The following is an 8,842-nucleotide window of genomic DNA, read 5'->3' as shown; positions in this document are numbered from 1 at the left end:
TGGTGGTAATTGATGTATTGGGCTCTTTTGGTAGTGGGTCTAGCTGATTTGAGGCGGTGAATGCGATGGGTAAGCTGTTTAATAAGGGTTTTGAAATAAGTAATGCAGGATTTATGGTAAGCAGTAAATGGTGTTGTCATCCCTTACCCCCCTGTAAAAATTCCCGGGTAAGAAAATCAGGCAGGGAATTTTGACAACCAGGTATATAGGTAATATCAAAATCAAAAATACTTAAAATAGCTTGCCAACAGGCAAAAATTTGTTTACTAGCAAGATTTTGAACATCTTTTTCTAAAATAAATTTGGCAGATTTGCAATCAACACGAAGTAAGAATTTTTGATTTAAAACATCATCTTGAAATTTTTGAATACATAAAACAGTAGATAAAATTTCTTTTTTAATAGTACTATAATTAAATTGTGCTTTATTCCAGACACCAGAATGATAGCGAACAATTTGTTCAGATGATTGAGGAGTAAGTTGCTGAAGGAGAATGCCACCATAACCAATATCGGAGGCATCAGTTTGAATAATTTTGAAGGAATTTTCAGTGGGAATACCAAGACAAGGAAGAGACTTAACATAATGTTTGACCTGTTTAACAATAGAAGTATGAACAGAAGACCAAGGAGGAGGATGATCTTTTAACCTATCAAATAGAGGTTGACAAGTTTTCCGAAGGTCTTTATAAAACTCAGCAATGTAATTGAGGGAACCTAAGAACCTTTGTAATTGAGTTTTATCAAGGATTTCATCAGGGAATTTGGAAGCAAATTCAATGGATCTACTAATGGGTAGGATAGTATTATGATGAATATCGTATCCTAAAAACCTGACTTTGGTTTGAAATAATTTAATTTTAGGAGCAGAAATGACGAGACCATGACTTTTGATGGTGTAATAGAATGCATTTAAATGCTTCCAATGTTCACTAAGTGATTTTGAAAAAATTAAGATGTCATCAATGTAAACAATTGAAAAATGACTAAATGGGTTAAATATGTCATTCATGATATGTTGAAATTCACTAGGAGCATTTTTTAAACCAAATGGCATGACATTCCATTCATATTGACCAAATGGTGTATTAAATGCAGTTTTATATCGATCTTTGGGATGAATTTGAATTTGCCAAAAACCACTTTTTAAGTCGAATTTACTGAAAATAACGGCTTGACTAAGTCGTTTAATTAAATCTTTTTTATTAGGAATAGGATACCGAATCCATTCTAAAATAGAATTTAATGGTTTGTAATTAATAACAAGTCGAGGGACACCACGTTCTAACTCAGCATTTTTATTAACATAGAAAGCCGGACAGGACCAAGGTGATTTACTTGGGCTAATGATGCGATTTCTTAATAATTCTTTAATTTATTTTTTACACATTTCAAGTAATTCATAGTTCATTTGAATAGGTCGAGATTTAGGAGGAATTTGAGATTCATTAAAATTCTTAATATAGGGTAAGGTAACGACATGTTTTTTCCTATGCCAAAATGCAGTAGGTAAAGTGGAGCAAACAGTTGATTCAAGTTTTAATTTGAAATTATTAATTTGGGAAACAAGAACGGGATTAGTTAATTGTTGATCAATGCGTTTGTGGTTGATTTCTTCTTTGAGAAATTTTAAATGCCGAGTTAGGCGGTTAATTTGATGAGAAATAGAACAATTTTTTAATTGGTTTAAGTGTAATAGTTCAGGAGAAGATAAAAATTTGAATGTAACAGGTTGTCCTAAAACATGTGTAGTGATGCCTGTACTAGATGTAGTAAAAGGATATAATAAATAAATAAATGGGGAACCTAAAATGATTTTATCAGTCATGTTGGTGACTAAAACAAAAGAGGTTTTGAAACATACATTATCTTGGCAAACATGTACTTTAGGTAATTTATATTTGATATGCATTTTAGTACCATTAGCAGAAGTCAACTTTTCCTGACATTTTTCATAATAGGTAGTAGGAAGTAATCCTTCTTGTATACAATTTAAATCAGCACCAGTATCAATTAAGGCAATTAATTCTAATTCAAAATCATTTACAATTATTTTAATTTTAGAATACCATTTTTGAATGTAAAGTTTGTTGATTAGACTTAGTCGTTTTTCTTCAGAATTATTGGATTGAGAATGGTGTGATCGGTTGTCAAATATCAAATGATCAGGATGAGTAGGATCAGACTCATGTTCAGATTCATGAGGAGATTCATGTTCATTAGTTTGGAAATTATCTAAACTTTTATCAAGTTTGAGTGTAATGATTTCATCTTCAAGTTTTTTATCTTTACATTGTAATTCTTTGATTGTCTGTTTAATCTGATTGATCTCTTGTTGTAAATCTTGTAAGGTAACGTCTTTTTGTTTATTTTTAAACCTTTCTAAGGTTTTGGATAAACTAATTATAGGTTTATCAAACTTAGGTTTGGAATCGGAATGGATTAATAAGGATTTTAATTTATCTGTATATTTTTGTTTTAACTTGGGATCATCTAATTTACTAATTAGGTCAATTAAAGCAGATTCTTCTTGAGTAGTTTTGGTAAGGACAGTAATTTGTTTAACAGGTTTACAACAAACGTCATTACAACCTATTGTAATATTATTATCGGAATTATCACTAGGTGAATGGTAGTCGGATGAAGTATTAGATGGATCAGAAGAGGAAGAACTATTAACAGAGTGATTTAATTGGAAAATTTCATATAACTGATTTTTGGAGTTATCATCAATTTGAAGTTGATTTACTTTATCTTTTAATTTTTGTTTGTCTTTACACTTATTTGAATAATGTCCTTTTTTACCACAATTATAACAGGTAACATCTTTTGTTGATTTAGATTTTGGATGAGATTTGGATTTGTAATATGTCTTTTTAGGTTTGGTATAAAATTTATCATTGGATTTAGAAGGTGAATAATTCTTCTTATATTTATATTTATTGGAATGTTGATATGCGGATTTATGTTTGGAGTATTTGTGTGATTTCCTACGAGAAGGTGCAACGGGAGGTAAACCATATTGTTCACAGAAATTGCCTAATTCATACTTAGCTTTATGTTTATCTTTATTAGCTTTTTGAGTAAGTTTGAGGTCAATACACATTTTTAAACCTTCTTTTTGAATAGTACTAATTATATCACCATACGTGAGATTGTCATATTCAATAACACCAGTGGGTTGGCTAAGAACATCTCTAATTTTATGGGCAAATAAGCTAGGTAATCCATTAATAAATTTTTCTTTCCAAAATGATTTAGTACAGTCTTCTCTTAACATGACTCTAGAGGTAAATACATCTTTATACCATCGAAAATCACTTAAAGTTGGACAGTTAAGATTACTAAGTTGATCATGGATTCGAGAATAAATATTTGTAGGAGTACTAATAAAATGTCGAACTATGGTATAGATTAGTTGATTAATACCATCAGGGTGACAACATCCTAGAGATTCATCAAAAAGAGGGAGACAATTTTCATCAGTTTGATTGGCATAAATAACAGAGTCACGGTCTGTTTCAGTGAGATATTTTTCCCACCAAGATTTGAGCATACCAGTAAAACCAGAGGTAAGTAAGGAAACAATTTCAGGTTGAGAGTATTGGGGATAATTACTAAGATAACTATTGGCGACCATAGATAAATGATTTAATTTTTGAAGGATTTGATCTTCACTGAGACCATCAATATTCCATTCGTATAATCTTTTAGCAGAAACAGAAAATTGATTACTAATATTTGTGTCTTCAAATTGGAGGTCGACAGGAGTTGGTTTAGAATACCAGGTTTTGGTATTGTGAGGATTAACTTTGGGATAGTGAATTTTATTAAGAGTAGTAGGTTGAAACTGTTGAGCTAATTGATTTAGTTCATTATCAGTAGTGTCAGTTTCAGATTGATCAGATACAGTATTAGTAGATTGATCAGATACAGTATTAGTAATAGGTTGTTGATTCAAAACAGTAAGACCTTTATCTTTAGATGTAGAAGTATCATTAGGAGTTAATTTGGTAAATAATTGTTCAATAGCTTTAACAGTAGATTGGTCATTAGTAACTAGACTATTTCGTTTAGAACGATGACTAGGTAGATTAAGTAATGGTTGATCTAGAGTTTTAGTTGATTTGGCAGATTGGTCATCTAAATTAGTTTCTAATTTATCTAATTGTTTACCAATTGTTTTGAGACATTGATTAGTATAATTGTTTTGTTCAATAACTTTTTTAATTTCAGGATCAGTACCGGGTAACTTAAAAGGAGAGGCTGGAACTTCAGAACCTTGGTGATCAATAATTATATTTTCTAATGGAGGATGATTAGAACTAACAGAAGTATTTGGAGAAGTTTTCCATTTATGTTTTGTGATTGTATTAACCTTTTTGTAATATTGATCCATATAATCAAAGAAAGATAATTCAAAACCATATTGAACCATAAAATTATACCATTCTCTAGTTATTCTGGATTGTTGAACAGAATTATATTTAGCACTATAAGCATGTCGTTTAGTTTTATTTTCTTTGGATCGGAATTCAATAAGTAATGTATTTAAATCAGGAGTAAAATCTTTTTTGATTGTCATTAGCTGGGGATTCACAGGTTGTATAAATTCTTCGAAATCAGTTTGAGTTGGGGAATTATTTGAAGCAATGTCTTCTTCGGGTAACTGTGTTTGAGTAGTGTAAACAGGTTTACTAATTTGGGAAGTGGTAGAATTATCAATTCCTTTTAATTTATTTTTTGAAGTTGGATTAGTTGGACCAAGATGGATTTGACTGTTTTTCCTAAATAAAGGAGTGTTAAATATTTCGTCTTCAGTTGATATTTCAGAAGGAACACTAGATGTACTATGTCTAGAAGACTGGCTTCGATTAAATTTGATATTAACTGATCCATCATTGTTTTGCTGGATATGTTGAATGTCTTGGATTGAAGATTGTTGTTGATTATGTTTGTAATTTTCATTGACAGTAACCCATTGATCAGGTAAATTAATATCTTTCCATTCAATCATGTGAGGAATATTAATGTTTGATTCATTAGTACTATTACTTTGGATTAATAAAGTTTTATCTTTGGGACTTTTATGTAAAGCATGAACATTTAAATTAGTTTGCATACATTTATAATGAACACGGTAAATCAAAGCAATATTATGAGAAGAATCTAGCATTTCAGGATATTCACCATGTAATTGAATGTTCAGTGTTAATGCCTTGAGAATATGTGGATCGCTTAAACTTAATGTAAAGTCAGGAAAACAGTTAAAATGTACGGGATCTTTATTAAGACCAGTTTCCATCATTCCCATTAAACTAGCATTGTAATTAAGAAAACGAGCATCTCTTAAACAGAGTAAAACAGAAGTATTTTGTCCTATCATTGTTAATGGATTGACACCAATTTGTATTAAACCAATATGCATAAAATTGTAACCACGATCCAGATGTCGTTTGATTAATTTTTTATCAAATAACTGACAGGTTTCTCTGGGTTTTTCTAAAGCATAAACTTGTTCAATTGTTTTAACATGGAGAGTAACTTTAAAAACATCCTGTATAAAAGAAGTTTTATAAATCTCTTTAATAGGTAGTTTTGGAATATTCCAGCCAGAATTAATTTGATCATTTTGTATTTCAACATCTTCTTCATTAATTATGATGCCTGGATTAGGTATGGAAGGCAAGGTAGTTGACCTAGAACTGACTGATGAGTTACTTCTAAATAATCGATTCATTGTTTTGATTTAATTAACCAGTTTTACAGATATCTTAATACATACCCTATTCTTGTCAATTTTACCACATACCTAGTATACATACATACCCTATCTTTAAACCCCAAAGTCTGACTCTGCCTAAACCGAAGGACGTTCAGAAGACTGGGAAGAAGTGGGTGACTTAAACTAGGTGGATAGAACAGACTGATCTTTCGGGTGATTAAGATGAACTGAAAACAGGATTAATTAAACAAACAAGGAAGACGATTGAACAGAAGTAGCTAAACAGTTAGAAACAGGATACTACATAACTTGGCTCTGATACCAGTCTTCATTGCCAAAATAACACTATTCATTGCCAAATTATAGCAATGACAATAGCATATGGTTGGAGATGCTCTAAGAAAAAAGTTAGTTTATTGACTTATTTGAGTCATATTACCTCTTTATTTTATTTTATTTTATTTTTTGTATATTTAAAAGAAAAATCCAAAAGAAAAAAAAAATTATTATTTCCCGAAATAGGCCTTAAACTACTTTGAGATTGTTTTCACCCGATTAATTTTCGATGTCCCTAATCCCACCTCAGTATCCAAACTTGACATTTGCGTAATTGACAATTTATGAGGGCTGTCATTGGCTAACATATAGAAAAAAAAGTTTATTAAAGACAATCCAATAGATATTCGTTACGGATCAAAAATAAAAAATAAAAAATAAAAAATAAAAAAAAGTACACTTAATTTTTAGAGAAATTTTTGTATGCTCAGAAAGTACTATGTGGTATTGTGAGATGGTACCTTCCACCAATTACAAATGCATATATCTCTTATTGTCTCTTAAACATTTAAGGGTTGTTTGGGATGACTTAAATAAGTGTACTTTTTATTTTTTTACTAAAAGATGTGCAGAAAAGTAGAGAGGTGATGTGATGAAAAAAGATAAAAAGATGGATTAACTTGGCTTTAATATAAATGTAATAGATCTTATTGTCAGATTCAATCACAATAAAATAAGGTACCACGTGACATTTACGCACTAAAAAATTTCTCTATCTTTTAAATATATATTTTATAATTGATATTTTTATATATATTTTAATGCATTATTTTTTTTGGAGATATAACATAGCAGTGAACGTTTTAAAAATAAATATAAATTAATGAAAAACTTTATTAACATTAATAATAAAAATGTTAAATTTTTTCATAATTTTGTAATATTTTTTCTATATTCCCACTGAATGCAAATTCCTCCTTATTTTTTCACTTGAGAAATGATACATAACTCTAAATCTAGAGCTCTAATTTGAGTTTTAATGATGTGAAACAGCAAAAAAAAAAAAAAAAAAAAAACTAACGCAACACATCACATCACAAAATAAGTCCCCCCATTAAAACTCTCAGGGTGTGTTTGAAGTTCTCCAAATACATTTCTACCCCTTATTTGGAATGTGTTGTTTGTTTACAATTTTCAAAAATTAATTCTACACCCACTTTTGAAAGCTCTTTCCAAAGAGGAAAAATTTGAACTAATCGGTTGTCCTCCCGAATGTCCAGCCGATTGACCGAAACAATTCTATTTTCTTTTTTACAATTGGCACATGATATTTTTTATATTTTAAATAAAAAAAAATTCAAAATTTTTAAAAATATTTTATGAATTTTGAATAGAATTTTAAATTGTGTGTTTGGTTAAGTTTTTGAATTAACTATTACATGTCACATCAAAAATTTCTCACTTAATTTAAAATTCTTTTCAAAACTTATTAACTAAACAAATTTTCATACTAAAATCATAACTTCAAAACTCACAATTTTAAATACGACTCTATTCTCAAAATATTTAAACTGTATCTCATTTTTTTTCCTTTTCACTTTTATACCAATTGGTAATTGCTAGAACGATTGCCAGAGAGGCGAAACACCATGAATTTTGCTGCCTGCTGCAGTCTGAAACTGTAAGAAAAAACTGAGACATATATCCGTAGAAGGGGTTGTTTGGGAAGGGGGTTTAGTTGAGCAGATTTAGAGCTAAAATAGTTATAAAAATAAAAATAGACTTTTTAGTTTTAATAGAACAAAATATCAAATTTAACCCATAATCATTAAATTCGTTCTCTCACAAAAAATTCAAAAGTTCTTTTCAAATCAAACTTTTTAATCCTCGACAGGCCAAGTTTGGCATGATTGAAAAAAGACAAAAAGTCAACAAGTCACTATCCTGTCACATCACACCTCTAATACATCACTTCAAACCCAACTCAAACACAACCCATATTTCATAAAAATTCAAAAAATACACTTATTTAATCTTCCCAAACTAGGCCATAGTCAAAAAAAATTAAAAAGGCAACCAATTTCCCAAACCCAGCCTAAATATTTGTATGTGTCTATGTGTTAAATGTGTATTTATGTAACTAAGAAGTTTGGTAGTGAGTGACAATTTAAGGGTATTATTTAAAAGGTCGCATTGTTAAATTTTACGAAAATTAAACATGTTAAACTCTGGGGTCATTGAAAATTTATTTATTCGTTAAGTTTAAGATTTCAAAATTAATCAAGAAACACATTTTAAAATTAATTGAGATATACGTAAATAAATTGAGACACTCTATTAGTAGAAAAAAAAAAATAAGTGTATATTTTGGAGTGTTTTGAAAAGTTAGTAAAAAGTTAGGATATATTTGATTTGAGTTTTAGAGATGAGTTTTAGAAAAAAAAATTTAAAAAATTGTTTGGTTTGAGATTTTTCTCAAAAATTTTCCAAAATCACTTTCTCTTTCTTACATATCAATCAATCACTTTTTCTCTCTCCTCTCTCATTTTCAATCACTTTGTCTCTCACACACATTTACTCAATTACAACAAAATATCAAATCATCCCAAACTCCAAAATAACTTTTAAAATATACAACCAAACAAACCAAAAAAATTTCTAAAACAACTCTCCCAAATTTTTTTCAAAAACGACTCTCCCAAAAACAAACCAAACAAGCCCTTAATTTTTTGGTTTTTTTAATATATTGTTTTTTGTGAATAAAAAATATGAGAAGTAATATGACTTAAAATAGATAAAAAAATTAAAAATTAACTTTTTTTATACTTCCCAAAAGACCCC

This window comes from Camellia sinensis, chromosome 9 (genome assembly GCF_055761805.1).
Source record: "Camellia sinensis isolate YWXY chromosome 9, ASM5576180v1, whole genome shotgun sequence".
NCBI lineage: Eukaryota > Viridiplantae > Streptophyta > Magnoliopsida > Ericales > Theaceae > Camellia > Camellia sinensis.
Note: the sequence above shows the minus strand (reverse complement) of the source record.